The sequence below is a fragment of the Schistocerca gregaria genome, chromosome 9 (assembly GCF_023897955.1).
Source record: "Schistocerca gregaria isolate iqSchGreg1 chromosome 9, iqSchGreg1.2, whole genome shotgun sequence".
NCBI lineage: Eukaryota > Metazoa > Arthropoda > Insecta > Orthoptera > Acrididae > Schistocerca > Schistocerca gregaria.
The window spans coordinates 251,190,687-251,214,506 of record NC_064928.1 but is presented as its reverse complement, the minus strand read 5'-3'; the positions used below and the strand labels follow the sequence as shown (position 1 = coordinate 251,214,506).

At 46.2% G+C, this 23,820-nt stretch overlaps 1 protein-coding gene and 1 pseudogene across 1 annotated transcript in view; one reads left to right on the top strand and one right to left on the bottom strand.

The window, feature by feature from the left end:
- The window catches only part of LOC126291612 (uncharacterized), a 333,380-nt gene that overhangs the window by 5,072 nt on the left and 304,488 nt on the right, over positions 1-23,820 (top strand). The window lies entirely within an intron of this gene.
- On the bottom strand, positions 11,464-11,581 carry LOC126292364 (5S ribosomal RNA; annotated as a pseudogene).

Sequence of the window (23,820 nt, the reverse complement as noted above, 5' to 3'; positions counted from 1 at the left end):
AGGGACAACACGCTTCACATCACAGGCGCGCCGCAGGCCGTGACGTCACCACAGCGGACAGGTAGTCTCCGCTCTACCTGGAAGGCGGCGGCGGCGCCTTTGTGTGCGCCAGCAGGCGGCCACAACACCGCCTGTTCTGCACGTCCTCATCGAGACGGACGGGCCCACTTTTGTCCACAACGCCGTCAGAGTGCAGGCAGCAAATTTTCAAACCTTTCCTTAGTAGAGGAAAACGCATGGCCGGTTCGACAACATTCTCTCACATAAGCGACGTATTAGTTATCTTCCCCCATCCCTCGCCCTCCACCATTTCCTCAACACCATATTTGCCTATCCTTGACCTCTCGGTAAGACTAAAAATAATCTGAACGTTGCGGTCGTGGAAACGGATTGTTTTCTCTTTTAAAATAAATGCTATATAGACATTGCTCTGTAACAGAAATACATTTTTGAATCTTATTCTTGAGCTAGGTACCAAAATATTCAGTTCCATTTATGATCCTTCCAAAACGTTACAAAGTCTTTAGTAAATTCAGGAAGAAGTAAGCCTATTGTTTTCTTCAACTTCGAATAAAAACATGCTACCTAAGGAACTGAGAGGAAAGTGTGAAATTAAAATTTCTGTTTTTTGTTGTTTTTTTTTAGTTTAACAATGGAACCCTGTAATTCAACAGTCTCTTACTTTCTATAGCGAGAATGGCATAGATATATTTTAAAAAAGCGTCAATTTTATACTGAGGTGTTACACATAAGATACTGGTATTTTACTATAAAAATACAGCATCCAGCCACTTTTTTAATGCGTTTTATTTAAGCCATTATACATTTCGGGTTGGCACCCATTTTCACCTGGCAAATTACATGTATCTTCAGTTTCTACAGTGGTACAATATTGACAGCAGTTTGGATGCTGCAGCTGGCCTGTGCAAAAGCAGTCCAAATAAAATGAACAAATTGTTATTCACGTAAGATACTCTTTAGCGGTGTAAGTTGTGTTGGAATTGAAAAAAATCTCACCAGGAAGTATTCAAATTTTAGAAAATTTTCTCAGAACTTAGTTCAAAATTTAAAAAAAATTATATAAAGAACTGATAATAAAAGCAAAAATTTGTATGTGGTACGAAAGAGAAATCTGTTATTAAAGGTTTCTTGAAATTATTGCAACCAGTCGCCTTTTGTTTGGGTTAAGCGGAATAGTGCGATACCAGAGCGTGAGACAGTCGTTCGCGCCGCTACCGCGTCACAGCAGTGACGTCACGCATGAACGCCGAACGCAGTGGCCCAGCCGCCTAAAGCACTCGATATACCGAGCAGAACAGTCCGCCATTTTCAACCCAAATGCGAGGACAGTGTTCTTTAATTCGCGTGGCGTAGGAAAGTGAATCAGCGAATTTTGCTTAATTTTATTGTTCCATAGCGTCCAATGATTCGGTGCGGGGTTCGAGGTTGCTCGAACAATAGCAGACATGGTCGCTGTAAGTTTTATCAGTTTCCTTCGGATACAGATCGGCCTAAAAGGTGTCTTGCTAATTCGAGGTCGCATCGCCAATATCGAGCAACTACCCGTGTAATGTCAATAAAAATGCTTCCTTTCTTCGTTTTAGAAATACACATGCTCACACAGCGGTGGTAATGAAATTGTATACGTAAGAAGTGTGTTTGTTTCAATCTTGCTGCACATTATGTCTACAGGACACGACGTAACGTTGTAAATTTCAAGTAAGCTACTTTTCTTGATTTTCTTTACAAAAACCACAAGACATCCCACAGAACTATAATTTCATAGAGAGAGTAAATTAATAACATTTTATCGCAACTTGTTGGTAATAATAAAATATTTGAAATTATTACTGCAGGTCCATTTTTACCAAACAGATTGTCATTTCCACGTTTTTCACTTTTTAAGTAACTTCTGACAGATTTCTATTAAAGCTTTTGAAATGGTCAACAGTATTGGGATCAGTAATATATTTTGATTTCCCATGCAATTCCCTCTTGCGCTGGCATGAAGTTTTTATGCCTGTTGTGTTCCATTATAACACTATTCCGTCAATGTTTACGAATGCAGCTCTTACTTAGCGTCAACTTACATGGGTGTACCATCCATAAACCAGAAAATACGATACTGGTAAGGCATTTTAACTGTATTTGGTAATTATTTAAAACAGCAACGTGTACAATATACGGGACGTAAAAGAATGTATCGTATCTCAAAATCCTCGTCTAATCATGTACTTTGATTTGCTTGTCCCTTACATTCAAATGTCAGTCAACACATTTACTACGCTGTAATACACTGTAACACACAAAGAAACTCATACACCTGCCTAATATGGTGCAGGGCCCCCGCGAGCACGCAGAGATGTCGCAACACGAAGCGCCATGGACTCGACTAATGTCTGAAGTAGTGATGGAGGGAACTGACACCGTGAATCTTGCAGGGCTGTCCATAAATACGCAAGAGTACGAGAGGTTGGAGATCTCTTCTGAACAGCACGTTGCAAGGCATGCCAGATATGCTCAATAATGTTCATGCCTGAGGAATTTGGCGGCCAGCGGAAGTGTTCAAACGCAGAAGAGTGTTGTTCCTGCAGCCACCCTGTAGCAATTCTGGGCGTGTGTGGTGTCGCACTGTCCTGTTCGAATTTCCCAAGTCTGTCGGAATGAACAATGGACATGAATGGATGCAGGTGATCAGTTAGGATGCTTACGTACGTGTCACGTGTCACAGTCGTATCTAGACGTATAACGGGTCCCATATCACTGCAACTGCACACGCCCCACACCATTACAGAGCCTACACCAGCTTGAACAGTCCCCTGCTGACATGCAGGGACCACGGATTCATGAAGTTGTCTCCACGCTTGTACACGTCCATTCGCTCGAGACAATTTGAAACGAGACTCTTCCAATCATCAGCAGTCCAATGTCGGTGTTGAAGGGCCCCAGCCGAGGGTTAAAGCTTTGCGTCATGGTGTTATCAAGGCTAGACAAGTGGGCCTTCAGCTCCGAAAGCCCATATCGAGTATATTTCATTGAATAGTTCACACGCTGACACTTGTTGATGGCCCAACATTGAAATCTGCAGTAATTTGAGGAGGGTCACTTCTGTCACGTTGAACGATTCTCTTCAGTCGTCGTTGGTCCCGTTCTTGAAGCATCTTTTTCCGGCCGCAGCGATGTCGGATATTTGATATTTTACCGGGTTCCTGATACTCACGGTATACTCGTGAAATGGTGGTTTGGGAAGATCCCCACTTCATCGCTACCTCGGATATGCTGTGTCCCATCGCTCGTGCGCCGAGTATGAGCACTGTGGGACTTAACATCTGAGGTTCAAAAATGGTTCAAATGGCTCTGAGCACTATGGGACTCAACTGCTGTGGTCATTAGTCCCCTAGAACTTAGAACTACTTAAACCTAACTAACCTAAGGACATCACACACATCCATGCCCGAGGCAGGATTCGAACCTGCGACTGTAGCAGTCTCACGGTTCCGGACTGCGCACCTAGAACCGCGAGACCACCGCGGCCGGCTAACATCTGAGGTCATCAGTCATCAGTCCCCTAGAACTTAGAACTACTTAACCCTATAACTAACCTAAGGACAGCACACACATCCATGCCCGAGACAAGATTCGAACTTGCGACCGTAGCGGTAGCGCGGTGCCAGACTGAAGCGCCGAGAACCGCTCGGCAACACCGTCCGGCAGCAGTGACCACGTTCAAACTGACTTAAATCTTTATAGCCTGCCATTGTAGCAGCAGTAACCGATCTAACAACTGCGCCAGGAACTTGTTGCCTTACATAGGCGTTGCCGACTGAATCGCTGTAATCTGTCTATACCAGTTTCTTTGGCGCTTCAGTGTATTATCTGCGCAAGGAATGTGTGTTTCGTGGCCTTAAGAGCATATGAAGCAGTATAAGTGTTGCGTAGAGTTTAAACGGACGCCTTCAACTTGGGATTCAAAATGGTGGATTGTTCAGCTTGTACTGCACAGTGCTGTAGCCCAGCCTTCCACGTAGTAAACATGAGGCGCGCGTGCGAAACGGGCTTTTGTTACCGTGCTGATTACGGTCGGGGCTGCGAGAGGAAACTGTCAGCGCCGTAGTGCAGCTGAAAGCGGTGAGACGGCGGCCTGGCTGCTCGCCGCGTTTCCAGGAAGGCGGCGTTTCGGCAAGAGGATGAGCCTGCTCGGTGCTGAGTGGAGGCGTTCCAGCCACGCAGAGGGCCGGGCGGCCCTCCGACCCTCCTACTGGGAACGGCGTGGGTGGCCACGGGCGCAGGCGAGCCTCAGCCCCCTGGAGCAGCAGAGGACCTCGGCACCGGCCGTGACGGGCAGGCCCGCGTCAGCGACGCCACGCGATGGCGGGTGACGGGCAGGCCTCGCTAGGGGGCCACAACTGGCCAGGAAAACTCTGCCGTTGGTTCTCATTTAGTGACTTCTTTACTCTGCTCAGAAAAAGACACCACTCTGGATCTAAAACGTGAACTATTCACCATAGGAATTTGATGAAGGGCCCATCGCAGTCCTGGACAAACCCCTCAGTTGCGCAACTATACTATCTGGACAAAAGTATCGGGACTCCTTTTTTTATGTCCTCACTATTCTGATTGTTTTGATGCGGCCCCTCCATCTCAGAGTACCACGTGCAACATATGTTGTTTGCTGGAAGTATTGCAACCTCTGCCTTCCTCTACAGCTCCCCTCTAGCACCATGAAAAGTTAATGCCTGACGTCTTAACAAATGTCCTATCATCGTGTTCCTTCTCTTCGTCATTGTTTTCCACGTATTTCTTCCCTCTCCGATTCTGAGCACAACCTCGTTATCACCTACCGTATCAATCCACTGGTTCTCAACATTAATCTGTAACACCACATCTGAAATGCTTCGAGTTTCTTCGGTTCCAGTTTCCCCCCCGTCCATGTTTCACTACCATACGATGCCGAACTCGGAACGTACATTCTCAGAACGCTCAAAGTAAGGCCGCCTATGTTCGGACGAGCACACTTCTCTCGGTCAGGAACGCCCTCTTTGCCAGGGCTGGTCTGCTGTCGGCCAGCGGCCTTACCTCAGAGGTACAACCAGTTCCCGTTAGATCGCCCAAGTTAAGCGATGTCAGGCTGGTCTAGTGCTAGGATGGGTGACCATCCGGTCTGCCGAGCGCTGTTGCCATGCGCGCTGCACTCAGCCCTTGTGGAGCGAACTGAGGAGCTACCTGCTTGAGAAGTAGCGGCTCCGGTCTCGGGAACTGACATACGGCCGGGAGAGCGGTGTGCTGACCACTTGTGCCAGCGACGCCTGTGTGCTGAGGATGACACGGCGGCCGGTCGGTACCGTTGGTCCTTCCAAAGCCTGTTCGGACGGAGAGAGAGAGAGTGAGTCTGCTTTTGATGTCCTCCCTTGCTCCGTCTGTCACCGATTATTTTGCTGCCTAGGTAAGATAATTAATTAATTTCGTCATCCCCATTCCGATGTTAAGTTTCTCGCTGTTCTCGTTTCTGCTGCTTCTCACTACTTTCGTTTCTCTTAAATTTACTCTCAATCCATATTCAATACTGATTAGACTGTTCATTGCGTGCAATAGATGCTGCGACTCTTCTTCATTTTCATTGATTGTAGCAATGCCATCAGCGAATCTTATCATTCACTTCCTTTCACTCTAAATTTTAATCACTTCGTTTCACTTCCGTTATTGCTTCTTCGATCTACTGACTGAACGGTAGGGGCAAAAGACTCCTGTTAGTGGACGTTAACACTGGGTTCCCCTTTATGGTTGTTTGAACTCTGCTGGGGACATCTTCAGTAATGTGAGCAGGAACTGCTCCCCACTGTTCACCAACACCCGAAACCATGAAACCGTCAGAAGTAGACGCTGGGGGCTGCAGCCAAGTCGACGCTATAATTCGTCCCAAAACTTGATCCACTGGATTCAGCTCTGGACTGTGGGCAGGCCAGTCCGCTTCAGTAACGTTTTTATCCACAAACCAGTACTGCTTTCTGACAGGACGCTTTGTCATGCTGACGTAAACAATCTTCTCCGAACTGTTCCTCTACTGTACGCAGAAAACAGTGCTGTAAAATCTGTTCTTATCTCTCCGCATTTAGAGTTTCGTTAAGGACAATAAGGGAGCCGCGCCCTAACCGAGAAAAGCATCCCCACACCGGAACCCTTCACAGTTGGCGCTACACGCGATAGCGGGTAACGTTCCTCAGGCACTCCCCAAACCGGAATCCATCGACCGAACTGGCAGAACGTCGGCGTCATTCGTCACTCCGAGTCACTCATTTGCAGACATCGACTGTCCAGTGGTGTTGCGCCTCCAGCGCCGCTCGAACTGACTGGAGAAATGCGTGGCTTACTGACAGCTGCTCGGCCACTGTCGTGTCCCCCATTCTCTTTCTCACAGCCACTGTGCTAGCTGCACCGCTGGTACCACTTTAGAAGTCGCGAGCGATTCCTTCCGCCCTTTCCATGCTAGTCTCTAGAAGCACCCTCCGCAATGCTCCACGGCCGCCGTCCACCACTACACGAGGTCTGCCTGGTGTTTTGGCCGTGGCTCTTCCTTCGCGTTTCAACTTTAGCACGGCTGCAATGTCCCTGACGGATTTGGATTTGCTGGTGACATGCAATGACTAGTCCACTTTGGAAATCACTGAGCTCTCGAGACTGACCCACTCTGCTGTCAGCGCTTCTCTGCAGCCAGCACAGTGCTCTCCCCCTCACTGGACTCGCATTCGTCAGGACGACAGTTCAGACCGCGTCTGGCCTTGCTGACTTAGGTTTTCCGTGATTTTCCTAAACGGCTTCAGCCAAATGCCGCGATGTTCCTGTGAAGGAGCACGGCCGATTTCCTTCCCTAACCCGCTGGGACCGATGACCTCGCTGTTTGGTTTCCCCCACCACCAAATCAATCGACCAGCTCTCCTCCTCTTTGTATACCGGCGGGTGCGCCTCCCCTGACATCCTACCGTCCATTGCCCCATGCCACACAGGCGTCAGGATACTTCTGATCAGACACTGTATTATTACATTAATCAGTCACTCATAGGCTACGTCGAGATAGTAGGCCTACATCTTCAAGCTTCTGCTCGTTGAAGCTCTTCAGCATTTCTTCGACGTCCCCTCGTGGCTCAGACAAACATCTACACGTTATATTCACGAGCTGTTCTTTCTTTGCACGCCTCCAAAATCCCCCGTTAGTCACATTTGGTTCGGATTCCAAGCGACTGAGCAGTATTCTAGGATATGTCGCACGAGTGATCTGTAAGCAGTCTCCTATGCAGACTGACTGCATGTGCCCAGTATTCTGCAAATGAACCAATGGTTACCGCCTGTTTTATCGATGTCCCAGGCTACGCGAGGGTTCCATTTCGTACCTCCGCAAATTGTTATATCCTAGTGTTTGCAGGAATTGAATAATTGCAGCTCTGACTCATTCATATTCTACTGCTTGCGTTTTACACAATTTTACTTTCCTGAACATTTAAAACACTTTGCCAGTCTTTGCACCAGTATAAAAGTCTTAACAATGTGTGACTGAGTACTTCTATACGTCATTTCACATAGTATTTCAGTACAGGTAACTGCATCATTTGAGAAAAAATATTACTGTACGTCCATGTCAAATTCGTTCAATGAAACTATTTTTCTATAAGAATAAAAAAAAATTACTGACTGTACATCACTCTTGTCTACTGTCGCCTGTTTTGTCAACTTCAAATGTAGGACTATAAAATCCTAACATCCGTAATATAATAAAAGTTATCGTGTTCTTTCTGACATAATATTTTTATAATGTATTTGTAGTCTCTGTATGCACGTTTCTGTTCTGTGAATCCCTAAAAGCATACAATTTCAAGCTATTAAGGTGTAGCTCGGTTCTAATGGCCATCTTGTTCACCTGCAAATGAAAGTAGTCTGAAACTCCCAACAACACTATCGTAAAAAAGAGATTTATTATGTAAAACAAAAGTTTCCCGTGGAGATAGGCCTATGAGCTGCGTCCTGAGAAGACATAAAAGAAATATATTTCTGGAACCTACAGTAGCCATTCTGAGTAGTACACTAACTGTCGGGTTCGATTCCCGGCGGGGTCAGGGATTTTCTCTGCCTCGTGATGACAGGGTGTTGTGTAATGTCCTTAGGTTAGTTAGGTTTAAGTAGTTCTAAGTTCTAGGGGACTGATGACCACAGATGTTAAGTCCCATAGTGCTCAGAGCCATTTGAACCATTTTGAACAGTAACTGTAGCTAAACACTGCACTGACAAAATAAAATGATATAAGAAATCATTTAAAGAACCGTCACAGATTAAATGCAAAACAATATTACAAGAGAAGCACTTCATACATACTGTATCAATGGGAAATAGAATGTCAGACCAGAAGGCCTTAATGTAATGTCAACACTCCTCTTGCCCCCCCCCCCCCTTCCAACCCGTCGCACGGAATTTGTTTACTCCATCTGTCTGCGTCTATTGTCATCGCATGTCAAAGTGCGAGGACGTGGGTACTAGCCCAGTATTCACGTAATGGTATGTGGTAAACCGCGTAAAGACCATATACAGGCTGTCCTTCACACCGACCCTCGTCCTTAATTAGCGATGACATCTCCTGCTGCAGCAACCGGACATCGCTATTCTTTCGCCTCTCAGAGTAACCGGTTCCTGAGATAACCGATCTTTGGTTTTTTTATTGCTGTTGTTTCCAGTAATAAATTTCGGCTTCGGACAGTGATTGATCAAGTCGCAAGTTTCTTATATCTCGTCCCGTTTTTAACCTTTTTAAGCAAATGTAGCATTGTACTTTATTGTTACCACACTTCGTAAAATACTTCCAAACTAGGAACAGTGCCATTCCGCAATACAACCGATGGCCAGGGACAAGAACGAGAAACTACCGTACAGATCTCGTATGGACAAGTCTTGGTCGCTACACGTGCAGGCGTACCGTCTAAGAGGCTACGCCACCCGGCAACACGTACAGTGTTGATCCGATGCTAATTTCTGGCTGTTGCCATTGTTATAAAACCTGCACTGATCGTTTCCCCCGTGTTCTCGACTAACACAACACACTGACGTGACGGAAGTCACTGGGATACCGGCGTAGTCCAGTAACTCGACGTAACATGGACTCAACAACTCGTCGGGAGTCCCCTGCAGAAATGCTGAGCCATGCTGCCTCTACAGCTGACCGTAATTACGAAAGTGTCGCCGGTGCAGGAGTTTGTGTACGAAGTGACCTCTCGATCACGTCCCATAAATATTCGATGGTATTCACGTCGGGCGACATATGTACCAAATCATTTGCTAGAATTGTCCAGAATGTTCTTCAAACCAATCGTAAACAATTGTGGCCCGGTGACTTGGCGCACTGTCATCCATAAAAATTCCATCGTTGTTTCTGAACATGTACTCCATGAATGGCTGTAAATTGTCACCAGGTAGCCGAACATGGCCATTTCTAGTCAATGAGCGGTTCATTTCGACCACAGGACCCAGTACAACACCACCAGCCTGCAAAGTGCGTTCACAACAATCTGGGTTGGTGGCTTCCTGCGCCACACTCGGACCCCACTATTACTATTTACCACGTGCAGTCGGGGCTCATTTGACCAGGCCGCGGTTCTCCAGTCGCGCAGAGTCCAACCTTTATGTTCACAAGCCCAGGAGAGGCGATGGCGTGCTGTTAGCAAAGGCTCTCGCTTCGGTCGTCTGCTCCCACAGCCCATCAGCGCCAAATTTCGCCGCACTGTCGAAACCGATACGTTCGTCGTACGTCCCACAGTCATTTCTGTGGTCGTTTCACGCATTGTTGCTTGTCTGTTACGATTGACAACTTTACGGGAACGCCGCTGCTCTCGATCGTTAAGTGAAGGCTGTCGGCCACTGCGTTGTACACGGTGATTTGAGGTAATGATTGAAATTTGGTATTCTGTGTACACTCTTCACACTGTGTACCTCGGAACACTGAATTCACTAACAATTTCCAAATAAAATGCCCGATGTGTCTAGCCCCAGCTACCATTCCGCGTTCAGAGTCTGTCAATTCCCATCGTGTTGCCATAATCACGTTGCAAACCTTTTCAATTGAATCATCTGGGTAGAAAGGACAGCCCAGCCAATGTACTGCCATTTTATACCCTGTGGTACGCGATACATTGTATCTGTCGCTGTCCTACGATCTTTGTCACTTCATTGCATTTCAAACCAGTGGAAACTTTACGAATAAAAATTACTAATTTATTTAAAAAAAAGTTATATTTAAAAACTGAATATTTTTTGTACTGGTGCAATGCCAAATTGACGTGCCCATTATTCTACCTGTTTGTCAGCAAAAAACTGATAAAAGTTGTTACAGTCGAGACCAAACAAATACCGGTTATTCAGAACCACAATACCGTATATACTCTAACCGGCTATCCTTTCCCATCCCGGTCGTTAATCCACCGAGCCGATTCGATCCCGGGTCGACGCCACTGCCCAGATCCCGGAATCTGTGTGCTAACGCGTGCGGCTCTCCGGGCTGGCAAGAAGAGGAATTAAATTATCTTACTTTAACTGCTAGAGCATCATATCGCATCTCTGCGAGAAAAGTGACACAAGCCAACAGGAGCAATTTTCAGTTTTTGCCGCTGAAAAACACGCGTGGAGTGTCCCAACGTGTACGTCTGTACCTCGCAGTCTGTCCTCCTCACCTCAGGACAGTTGCGCCGGTTCTGCTGTAGGCTGCTTCACGGTTCGCCACGGCAAAAACAGCGTCGCTTCAGCGTTGGTACCCGCAGGGGTGCATCGCGCATTCAAGAAGAGCAGCACGTTGTGAATGGTGGAACTTTTCATGTATAAGGCAAGTTGAATGTAATTTTTAATATCATTGAATACTGTAATGCCTTTGTTTATAAAGAGTCTGTATCTTGCATCACGATGTCCTTCCTTCACACATTTGTTTTGTCGGTTACGGCTGTTGTAAATATTACGAAATTTCGTGCACTGCAGCGTACAAGGAAAAAATTGGACATTTCTGCTATTAAGAAAGTTAATATTGAATTCCTTTTCTTGGTGAAAACTATTCCTACCTTATGTAAGCCAATTTATGATCCAATGTTTTCCTAAATTGTGTTGCGTATATTTTACCTAGTTCCTGTTCCTTATTAAATTGTATTAATTTTCATGAATTACAGTTCTCAATTTTGTATTTTTCCTAATACAACAATTTGAACTAGTTTTTCATTTTTGAATGTCGTGTCATATTAGAGTACACTCCGTCTTCAGGCCACGAGTGGCCTACCGGAACCATCCGACCGCCGTGTCATCCTCAGAGAAGGATGCGGATAGGAGGGGCGTGGGGTCAGCACACCGCTCTCCCGGTCGTTATGATGGTATTGTGGACCGAAACCGCTGCTATTCGATCGAGGAGCTCCACAATTGGCATCACGAGGCTGAGTGCACCCCGAAAACTGGCAGCAGCGCGTGGCAGCCCGGCTGGTCACCCATCCAAGTGCTGACCACGCCCGACAGCGCTTAACTTCGGTGATCTCACGGGAACCGGTGTAGCCACTGCGGCAGGGCCGTTGCCCTAATGTTGGAGTAAGTAAGAGAAACATAATTTGGGGGTGAAATGTGGCAAACGATGAACATAAAGGACCATAAGAAAACAAATAACGTTTTAGAAAATTATCAAATGCGACACAACTTAAATAATTAGTTAATAATTACCTGATAAAATATTCACATTGTACGAGAACAGCACTAAATGTCCATATTACCATTGTAAAGAGTATGATGCCTTTACTAGCAAAATTACTTAACTTGAAATTTGAAGGACGTTCATTCTATTTCAGTACAGATTTTTTACAGAATTCTTTACGTCCGTTTATCTCAAATAGCACATTTTTAGTAGTGCCACTGTTTTTGCCAGGGTGCAGTATGTTGTACAATCAATAGGAAACGAAAAGAGCCCGTTTAACGCCATAGACCCAGCTGATGAATTTTCGTCATACATATGCTTTGGCGCTGTACCTTGGTCGCAAATATGGGGACTCAGTCAGTGCAACTGGGACTTCCAAACGTGCAGAATTTTACGGTGAGCCTCTGTTTACGTGCTGTCAGCCTGCGTTCCGGAGGCCTATTCCCCACTAGAGGGTCCGGCGCGTTACACACGGAGAGCTTGCGCTTTTCCACTCTCGCGACTGTGCTTTGCTCCTGGGCAGCGGCGTGCTGCTCTTACGCTAATACGTGCACGTCGGAAGCAAAACAGAACAGAAGTACGGTACAAACAGGGGGAAAAACTGCTGGGAGAGAGGGTCGGTACAAGCGTCTCGGCGTGCGAGGCGCTTTGAAACCAACTGGGCCGGCGGCCGGCGGAAGGCGGCCTGCGCGCAGCGCGGCGTTTTAATTTTTACGGCAGCTTTAATTGCTCGGCAGCAGCGCGTCCGACACAGGCGCGCCTGAAAATGCCTGCGGACCCGCGGCCGAAACGCAGCCCGCGCTGGCGTATGGTCGCCAGCGCTGGACGCGCTACACCGCGGTCTAAACCTGCTGGAAGGTGCCGCTGGATTACAGCAGTCGCACTCCTTCCTGTGTTTCTACCCGTGACTGTACCGAAACATTCCGATGTACGAGAACAAAAGGTCGAAAATTAAGCAACAAACGGATATTTTGCAAGGCTGCGTTTACCTTGCCACAAAACAGCGTGAACAGGTGATAGTAAAGAGGAAACAATGTAAAAAATACAGAACGTAAGCGACTGCAAAATGCATAACGGTAGGGAAAACTGTTCTTCGATTCTTCCAACGTGTTCAGTGTGGAACCACCTCTGACAGCAACAAAAGCCTGAGAAACTACGGGGCATGCTGTGAACGTCATCCATCTCACGTTGAGGACCGCGCGGGATTAGCCGAGCGGTCTCAAGCGCTGCAGTCGTGGACTCTGCCGCTGGTCCCGGCGGAGGTTCGAGTCTTCCCTCGGGAATGGGTGTCTGTGTTTGTCCTTAGGACAATTTAGGTTAAGTAGTGTGTAAGCTTAGGGACTGATGACCTTAGCAGTTAACTCCCATAAGATTTCACACACATTCGAACATTGTTTTCATGTTGAGGCAATAACACCCAATCTGCCTCTCGGGCTGCTCGCAAGTCTTAGAGAGTGGTTGATAGATGATGACGTGATGCAACCCCTGTCCCTAGTGCATCTCACACGTCCTCTGTGGGATACAAATGGGGAGAGCGAGCAGGCCACGCAATGCGTGCAAATTCTTTCGTTACCAAAAAAACATCAAATACCCGTGCTGTATGAGATCGAGCATTATTGTCCATCAGTACGAAATCTGTACCAACAGAACCTCGCAACAATCGCACATGACGGGACGTCACGATATATGAGAGTAGTTAAACCTCGCCGATTTAACCTTACAATTTCACGAAGAGGTGTTGGAGTCTTCAACATCGTCCCTGTCCACATCATTCGGAATCCTCCTCGATATCGGACCCTTTCCACAACTTGTGGATCAAATTGGGTTCCACGGTCCCTCCAGATGCGAATCCGTCGAGAATCAGTCTCCAGAATAAATCGGGACTCATCTGTGAAGACAACATCGGCCCACTGTTCGATCGCCCGGGTGGCATGCTGAGGCCACTCTAGACGTTCCCTTTTGTGAAGACGTGTCACAGGTAGACATACAGCACGTCTCCGACAGTGAAGCCCGCTCTGCCGAAGCCTTCTGCATACCGTTTGCGTCGATACAGCACGTCCAGTTGCCGTGCTGTACCAAGAAGGTACTGTCGTATCCTTACCGCAAATAAGGTCGTCTATTCCAAAGTCACACGTGGCCGGCCCTGCCCTGGTCTTCGAGATACAGTTTCGGTCTCTATACACTGTCTCCGGATCCGAGAAACAACAAATCGGGGAAAATCGGTTTGCGACCGCCGTGCTTCCTCTCTTTCTGTGGCTCTCCACGGCAGGGAGCCTGATAGGCGTCATCTCTCTGCCGTAGTGTACCGTCTGTGACTGTGTACACAGAGATTGCAGATGTGGAGCTACCCGGGAAACAGTACTCCATTTGATAGGCGTCGTGACGTCATCGTTGATGTTCGTTGCCGGAATTCCTTCTGTCCTGCAGAACACGATCGTACAGACCGCTGGTTTACAAGTTGTATCATTATAGCGTGAATTAGACAGAGCACGGGGAAATAGCGGTTTGTTACTTTAATTTTGGACAACAGTGTGCATCACAGAAGGGTGTAGGAAACAGACGTCCACTATCAGCCCAAAAGCATCCGGACACTCCTGTACGATGCGGAATTGATCATTAGATGTCACGAAAGGCGTGCCCGTCAGTAGACACGGAGGTGAGTTGTCAGCGTAGAAGCAGTAACAGTTGAATGCGTCGATCAGAAGAGTTCAGTGACTCCGAACGTGATCTGGTGATTCGACGAGACCTGTGTCACAAATGCATCGGAGGAGTTTCAAACCTTCTAAAGCTGCTCAAATCGACAGTTGGTGATGTGACTGTAAAGTGGGAAGGTGAAGGAACAATCACTCGTAAACCAAGACTAGGCACACCTCATTAAATGACCGACAGGGAGCGTTGAGCACTGCGGAATGTGGTTGTAAAAAAAAATTAAAAAATAAAAAAACATCACACGAAATCAGTGGAAGTAACCACTCGTGAGTTCCAAAAGTGCTGCCAGCAAACCGGCTAGTACAATGACGGGTACCAGGAAGATAAAGAGAATCGAGTACAGTGACGCAGAAGTCAAGTAGTTGAGCAGTGAGTGCTAAGTGACACTTGGTGTGGTGTGGTGTGGTGTGAAGGGAGACGCCACTGGGCAGTGGATGATTGGAAACGAGTGATGTCGAGTGACGAATCAAGTGGGAGGTTCTGGGTTTGACTAGTGCCTGCAGAACGATACCCAGCCATCATATGTGGTCCGAACAGCGAAATACGGAGGAGCTGGTGTTAAGGTACAGGAGTATCTTCCGTGATTAGCGTATTGCTCTTAAGAAAACGCTGAAATGCGGCAGGATGTGAGTACATTTTACTGCATTGGGTATTGCACGCAGTAGAGGATGGTTCAAATGGCTGTGAGCACTAAGGGACTTAACTGCTGTGGTGTTCAGTCCCCCTAGAACTTAGAACTACTTAAACCTAACTAACCTAAGGACATCACACACATCCATGCCCGAGGCAGGATTCGAACCTGCGACCGTAGCGGTCGCGCGTTTCCAGACTGTAGCGCCTAGAACCGCTCGGCCACCAGCGGCCGGCAGTAGAGGATGAATCACAGATGACTGCTTCAGTATGACAACGCACCCTGTCATAGGGCACCATCTGTTGGCAATGCGCTGTGGGCAGCAACATTGCTGAAGTGGACTGTTCCACCCACAGCACTGGAACACTTTAGGGATGAGTCAGAACGCCGATTTCGCTGCAGATCCCAGCCCCCGACATTACCCCCTCTGGTTACGTCTCTTGCGGGAGAAGGGGCTGCCACTCCTCCAACGCATTCAGGCACCTAACTGAAAGTGAGCGCACCCGAGCTGAAGCCATCATTACGGCGAACGGTGAAAACTTCGCTAATATATCTCTCGATATCTTTGATCGCACAGTATTTACTTTGCGAGCCACCCGACGGTGTGTGGCGGAGGGTACTGCTAGCAGACGCCTATTTCTCTCACCTATCCTGCTCGATTCACGAATGGTGCGTGGAAAGAATGAAGTCCGTATGACATCTAATTTCTCTAAGATTCTCCTCGTGATCGTTTCGAGGGACGTATGGCTTATGTGAGAGAAATTAATATGTTGCCAAATTCTGCTACATCTACATCGATACTCCGCAAGCCACCACACGGTGCATGGCGGAGGGTACTCTGTACCATTACTTGTCATTTCCCCCCCTGTTCCACTCGCAGATAGAGCGAGGGAAAAACGACTGTCCGTACGCCTTCGTATGAGCCCTAATTTCTCGTATCTTATCTTCCTGGTCCTTAAAAAATGGCTGTGAGCACTATGGGACTTAACTTCTGAGGTCATCAGTCCCTGGAACTTAGAACTACTTAAACCTAACTAACCTAAGGACATCACACACATCCATGCCCCAGGCAGAATTCGAACCTGCGACCGTAGCGGTCGCGCTATTCCAGACTATAGCGCCTAGAACCGCTCGGCCACACTGGCCGGCGCGTGGTCCTTATGTACACTGTATATTGGCAGCAGTACAAATGTTCGGCAGAGAGCTTCAAATACCGGTTCTCTAAATTTCCCCAATAGTGTTTAACGTCACGTTCTTTCCACGGATTTGCATTTGGTTTCCCAAAACATGTCTCTTGCACTTCCCTGTTGTTCCATCGTACAAGTAACTAATGTAACAGCCCGCCTCTGGATTGCTTCGATGTCTTTCTTCAATCCGACCTTGTTACAGGTCCCAAATCCTCGAGCAGTGCTCAAGGACAGATCCCACCAGCGCCCTACATGTGGTCTCCTTTACAGACGAACCACACTTCGCTAAAATTCTCCCAATAAACCTAAGTCGGCCATTCGCCTTCCCTACCACAGTTCTCACATGCTCTTTCCACCTTACACCTCTTTGCAGCGTTACGCCCGGATACTTAAACGACGTGACTGTGTCAACCAGGTCACTAGCAATACTGCATCCGAACATTACAGGTTTGTTCTTCCTGCTCAACTGCATTACCTTTTTCCGCGCCAACTGGAATTCTTCTAATTCGTCTTGTATTTTCCTGCAGTCACTTCTTGGAACATAAGCTCGCGAAACTGTAACCTTTCCGTGATATAGAACGCCTCTCTTGTAACGTCTGCCACCGCATTATTCTTCTTCTTCTTCTTCTTCTTCTTCTTCTTCTCCTCCTCCTCCTCCTTTCTCTCTCTCTCTCTCTCTCTCTCTCTCTCTCTCTCTCTCTCTCTCTCTCTCTCTCTCTCTCTCTCTCTCTCTCTCTCTCTCTGCACAGCAGCGTCCTCGCACGAAAGTCAATGTAGAGCTGACGACAGAAGCGCTCTGTCCAATTCGTGACATCATCTGAAGCAGTCAACATCATGTAATAGGACTACTGAGTTACTCAAGTCTTAGATGTAAATGTACTTTTATAAATGTTGAACATTGTAGTTCAAAATACTTTGTTAATTAGTGCATCAACTGATGCTTTAGTAGTCAATGACAGTTGTAAATTATAAAGGACTTCTGTGGCAGAGGACTGTATCAAATTAAGCAAATCTTTTTATCGTTCGTGTAATAAAGTGAACTAAAATATCATATGTTGTAGTTCCAATGAGCCATCTCCCAAAGCAATCAATGATCATTGAACCGTAGTTATGGCCAGACAGTTGTAGTTTCACCTGGTCATAACAGCAACTCAACCTTCATTTCAACTTATCACGACACGTATTCAGGTACTCAAAATCATCATCGTCTTCAAGGAGTTGGCGTTTTTGGCCCATTCCACCTCATAATCGTTCACGCCACCTCTAATAGGCTATACAGTATTGCTGATTTAGTTATTCTATCATTAGACAATACGTTGGACATGGTCTCTCAAGCTCAGTGTGTATTTTTCAGTTATAGCTGTAATGGGTTCTATATCTCGTTCTTGTGTAATACTGGTGTTTCTTTTATGGTCCAATAACGAATACTCTGCTACGAAGTGAACGAATTTCATTTCTAATAAATCAATTCATCGGAATTGAGCAGATGTCACAGTGCATACAGCAGCAAGGTCGAGGCTATTATTATCCAAAGTTTCTTTTCGTACGTGACCTTTCGATGCGCTTTGTACGGTTTCACAGATATGTCTCATTGTGACCAATTTTAGCTCTACGTCATCTGACTTGGGCGGTTTAAAACTGAACCTTGGATATTTCAGCTCTCTTACTAGTTCAGTTATTTGCCCGGCCATAACAGTTTTAGCTCTTATCGGTTCCAGTCCTTGAAATGGTATCACTTTTCTTTAATCTGTAGAGGTTCTCATTCCGTATTTACCGGCAACTTGGTTATGTACTGCAATCTGAACCTTACCTTCGGATTCTCTTCTTATCCGCTGATTATCAGGAAGTTGTAGAGTCATGTAGTTAAAATTTTCGCTTTTTAATGTGTCGTTTAACATAGTCAAGTATTTATGAATGATGCCCTGAATGTAAACGTTGTATAAGGTAAGGAAACTGTGGGCAGTCTCGCCTGGCTCCTTGATTGATGCTGCCAGATTCTGTTCCAGTCCTTACGGTTGACGTCCTTTTTTTTGTATATTTATTTCCTCTATTTATTTTCTTAGAATATTCTAACACAGTCAAAACAATCCTTATATAATTTAATAAGTGACTTACAGGAATTCATTTACCCCTCGCTCAATGCGTCACCGGAATGTATCCATACATATTATAAAATCTGTGTGTATGTCTGGTGGTGCATGGTCCACATCTTCCCCTAAACCACTCGACCGATTTGAGCTTGGTGCTCATATACCTTACTGTTAAACGACAATCTCTGTGAGGATAAAAAACCCCTACCTATCAAAGGGGTAAGGATAAGGGGTGGTGCGGTGCGAGAGAAACACAGACCGCGACCTATGAATTCACAGACTTTCTTCACCCTGTGTTTGAGAATGAGAACACTTCACGACGTGCAAAAAAACTGTGCACATTATTTCAAACCTATACGAAATTTCTTACTGCTGATAACCCCCACAAAATTATGAAACGAAAAAAGTTTATCGCTTACCACTTTTCCGCTGTTCAACCAAAGTACCGCATCAGGCACTACGTTATAATCTATGGCATCTTTACTACTAACTGGATTCGCGACACATTAGGCAAATTTACCACTGAATGTGACTGCAAAATATATCATTTTACGACGCGTTATTCAGGAAATATGACGTCGTGAACAATGAGACGCGTGAATAACTGCCACATAATCCTCGACGTTTAAATTTATTACCTCTTTGCTACTTAACTTTATTCGCAATAAATTTCGCACACGGTATCCACATATGCCGCGGAATGTACCTACAGAATTACGTGATTGTACGACACATATTTCAGGGGATATGACGTCATAAACATTACGCACAAGGCCGGACTCTGCGCCGTACGGGCGTGGACGCAGAGTTGCAAATAAACACCTTGGCAACACGGTTTTCTCTGCTAGTACTGGCTACTGCGTAAAGACAGGTCGTTGTTTAGCGTTGTTACCAAGAATCTCGAAAAGATCTTGACCGATATGCAATGTTTGAAATGTCAGAAACGTAAAATACAGGGTGTCCCACTCAAACCTCCCTGATTTCAAAGATCCAGGAGCGAAAAACTGCAGTAGATACGACATTGAAAAATGCATCACATTGTAGAGCATCTCAAAGAATTTATATACACGCGTCACAAGTGCCAACAATCGTCGCCAGAGTGCAGCATGGCTACTCTACAGCAGTGCACGCAAGCAGCAGTGTGGTTTGCGGGAACAAAGTCGCCGATTACTGTGCAAAGAAATTGTAGTCGTATGTACGAATGTGAAAACAATTAGGGAATGGTACAGGAAGTTACTGGCAACAGGAAGTGTTCTGAAACATTCTGGCGGGCCACGTTATGAAGTTTCAGAAGAGACAGTGGAGGACATCAGACAAACGTTTCTCAGAACCCCACGTAAGTGAATCCGTCTAGCATCTAGGCAGCTTGATGTACCTCGATCAACATTGCATCGTGCAGTTCACCAGCGTCTTCGTATGGGTGCTCACAAACTTAAAATTCTCCAACATCTGCCGCCAAACGACAAACCACGCCGACAACAATATGCTGCAGTGTATTGATATGGATGCCATCTTCCTGGAAAGATGTTTGTTCTCGGATGAGGCAACCTTTCATCTATCAAGAAGGCTTAATAGGCATAATGTTCGGATTTGGGGTTCGAAAAGTCCGCACGTTGTCATTGAACATGTTCGTGATAGCCCTGAATTAAACGTCTGGTGTGGGGTAATGCACGACAAGATTGTTGGACCGTTCTTCTTTGCGGAACAAACAGTGAATGGGTCAGTATATCTGGACATATTGGAGCAGTTTGTTTAAACTTAGGCACAAGACTTGCAACTCAACATCATTTTTCAACAAGATGGAGCTCCGCCGCATTGGTCAACGGCTGTTCCCAAGTTCCTGGATAGGAAATTTCCCAGTCGTTGGATAGGACTCTGAGGACCCATTGCCTGGCCACCACGTTCACCTAATATTCGCAGCTTGATTTCTTCGTGTGGGGATTCGTGAAGGACCGCGTGTATGCGACCAAAATAGTAGACGTTCAGACGTTGCGACTTCGTATCAGTGATGTGATTGCAACAATAAGAGGAAATGTTACAAAGAACTTGGCAAGAAATTGAATATAGACTCGATATTCTCCGTGCTACAAATGGTTCACATGTACAGGTGTACTAATGATAAATAAATTCTTTGATATGCTCTACAATGTGGTGCATTTTTCACTGTAGTATCCCCCCCCTTTCCTGTGTCTTTGAAATAAGGGAGATGTGAGTGGGACACCCTGTGCTATCTACAAGAAACTAAGTGAATATATTGATTGTTAACGGTATATACATGTGCAAGAGAGCCTGGAGTTTGTGTCACACCCCGTTAGCACTCAATATGTCCGCGATTGCGAATGCGACATATACTATACCTGGCATCCATGTTGTGGCACGCAGCCTTTCTGGTGTGCTTTGGTGGAAGGCCGCTGTAATCTGTCTCCATAGGTCAGCCAGTTATGTGGTCTTGGTGCATAAAGTGTTGACGCAGCACCACGCAAAAAGAAAAAAAAAAAAAAAAAACTGTAGGCGTTAGGTCAGGGATATTAGAAAGCTATAAGATAGGTCCAGCAAGGCTGCACCAGCGGTCGTTGAATATCTGGTTTAATTACGATATTTCAGTGCCTGTGGTGTTCAGAAATACGGCCCAAGTTTCCTTCGGACATGCAACTGCAATATCGTATTTATTTGCCGACTCCGGACAAGCCAGCTTCAATTAAAATGTCTCGCCTGTGCGGGAATATACAGGGTGACGCAGGGAAACGAAATTTCGAAATAACGTCATTTCCATGAGTAAATTCATAAAACTAGTAATTTATTAACGAAAGTGAATGTATTCAGTATGTCTTTACAATCAAAATGTCCAAAAGTGTCTCTTTACTTTTTAAAGATGACATCGGAAAGATGTGCTCCCATTCGGCGTTCACACTCTAACAGCCTGTTATGAAAACTCTGGAATGCGCGGTGTAGCAAATCTTGGGGAATGGCAGTGATTTCGTTTTCAATGTTCTCCAGTTCATGGATTGTGGTACGGTACACCTTGGCTTTAGGATATCCCCGCAGGAGAAGTCGCACACACTAAGATCAGAGGATCTCTCAGGTCATGCAATGTCACCGTTACATGAAATAATGCGTCTTCCAAACAACTGACCAACTGCTGCCATCGATTGTCGAGCAGTGTGTGACGTGGCTCCGTCCTGCTGAAACCACATGTTTTCGACGTTAAGATTAAGCTCGTACAGTCTCGGTGTAAAGAATGTTCGAAGCATTTCAACATATCGACCGGATGTTACTGTCATTGCACTACCATCCTCACGTTCAAAAAAATAAGGACCGATAACACCTTGACGTGATACAGCACAGCATATTGTGACCTTGGCGCTATTTAGTGGTCGCTGGTGAAACTCACAAGAACTGTCCTGTGCCCAATAACGAAAATTCTGTTTGTTCACGAATCCGTTCAGGTGGAAATGGGCTTCGTCTGATATCCATAAGTTACCAAGGAAATTCGCGTCCTCGTCGATTTTAGCCAATATCTGGCTACTAAACTCCATACGTGACGCTGGGTCTCGTTCACGTAAGTGTTGCACAATCTGCAACTTATAGGGATGGAAGTCTAATTCGTGCAGTATTCTTTGTAAGCTTCGTCGTTTAATACCTAGCGAAGATGCATGCTGTCGAACGGAGCGGCGAGGACTTCTCTCGATTGCAGCTCTAGCAGCTGCAGTGTTCTCTGGGGTACGTATCGTTGGAATGCCACCTGGAGGTTTCTTTTTCAAGGCAGATCCTGTTTCTTCAAAATTACCCACCCACGTTGTAATCGCATGCGCAGATGGGACACGTCCGTGACGTCCAAGCTGGTAATGCTGTCGAAATGTTCTCTGCGCGGCAGTCACACTATCACCATTATTTGTAAGACGCCCTCACAGCTACTGCACGTTCCGCGCACCAGTCTAATTCTCCATGATTACTAAATGGCGATGCGTTCACATCAATTGCGCAAAGTTTCGAACATCTGCCGGCGCTACAGTGCCGCCAACTGTAACGTTTAAAATTTCCCGTTCCCTTGACCCAGCCTGTACTGGTTGTTGACAAATGGCTGACGAATCATAGAGGTTTGGATCCGGCTGTGAGTCGTGCACGGATAGCCTAATCATAAGACGACAGCCCCCATACACTGGAAATCCGGGTTCGAATCCCATTCTGGCCCAAATTTTCGCTGTCGTCATTCCATTATACATCTGACAGTTGTCCATATTCCCAAAAACAAATGCGTTTCATGTATCTGGTTTAATTGTCCGAGCACTATGAGACCCCCTTGTATTGCACCGCCATTTTGTTAACAGATAATACTGTCCAATATCCCACCTTGCTGTCACTGAACGAGCACATACTAGTCGTTCATGTCAAGGTCATCAGCAGCACGAACAGTCTCCTCTGCAAAAAAGAATGGGTGGAAAACCTTTTCATGGGTCATCCCGCACCAGACACTCACTTCGGGGCTGGCTCTTTCGAGTTCGTATGACACATGCGAATTCATTCGCAAAAATTCATTTATAACCGATAATATACAGATTTTCTGATAAACGACTGCGAGAAAGAAAATGTCAGAAACAAAAATTGTATACAAAATAAAGAGCTGTTTTGTTTTCTGTCTCACCATCAGTTTTACAAAAAAACTGGAAGTTTGTATTTACGGCTTATCGGCATATACACTAAATGATCAAAAGTATCCAGACACCTAGCTGAAAATGACTTAAAAGTTCGTGGCGCCCTCCATCGGTAATGCTGGAATTCAATATGGTGTTGGCCCACCCTTAGCGTTGATGACAGCTTCCACTCTCGCGGGCACACGTTCAATCAGGTACTGAATGTTTCTTGGGGAATGGCAGCCTATTCTTCACGGAGTGCTGCACTGAGGAGAGGTATCGATGCTGGTCGGTGAGGCCTCGCACGAAGTCGGCGTTCCTAAACATCCCAAAGGTTTTCTATTGGATACAGGTCAGGACTCTTTGCAGGCCAGTCCATTACAGGGATGTCGTTGTCGTGTAACCACTCCACCACATTCCGTGCATTACGAATAGGTGCTCGATCGTGTTGAAAGTTGCAATCGCCATCCCCGATTTGCTCTCCAACAGTGGGAAGCAAGAAGGTGCTTAAAACATCAATGCGGGCCTGTGCTCTGATAGTGCGACTGAAAACAACAAGTTGTGCAAGCCCCCTCCATGAAAAACACGACCACACCATACCACCACCGCCTCCGGATTTTACTGTTGGCACTACGCACGCTGGCAGATGACGTTCACCGGGCATTCGCCATACCCACCACATGCCGTCGGATCGCCACATTGTGCACCGTGATTCGTCACTTCACACAACGTTTTTCCACTGTTCCATCGTCCGATGTTTACGCTCCTTACACCAAGCGAGGCGTCGTTTGGCATTTACCGATGTGATGTGTGGCTCATGAGCAGCCGCTCGACCATGAAATCAAAGTTTTCTCACCTCCCGCGTAACTGTCATAGTACT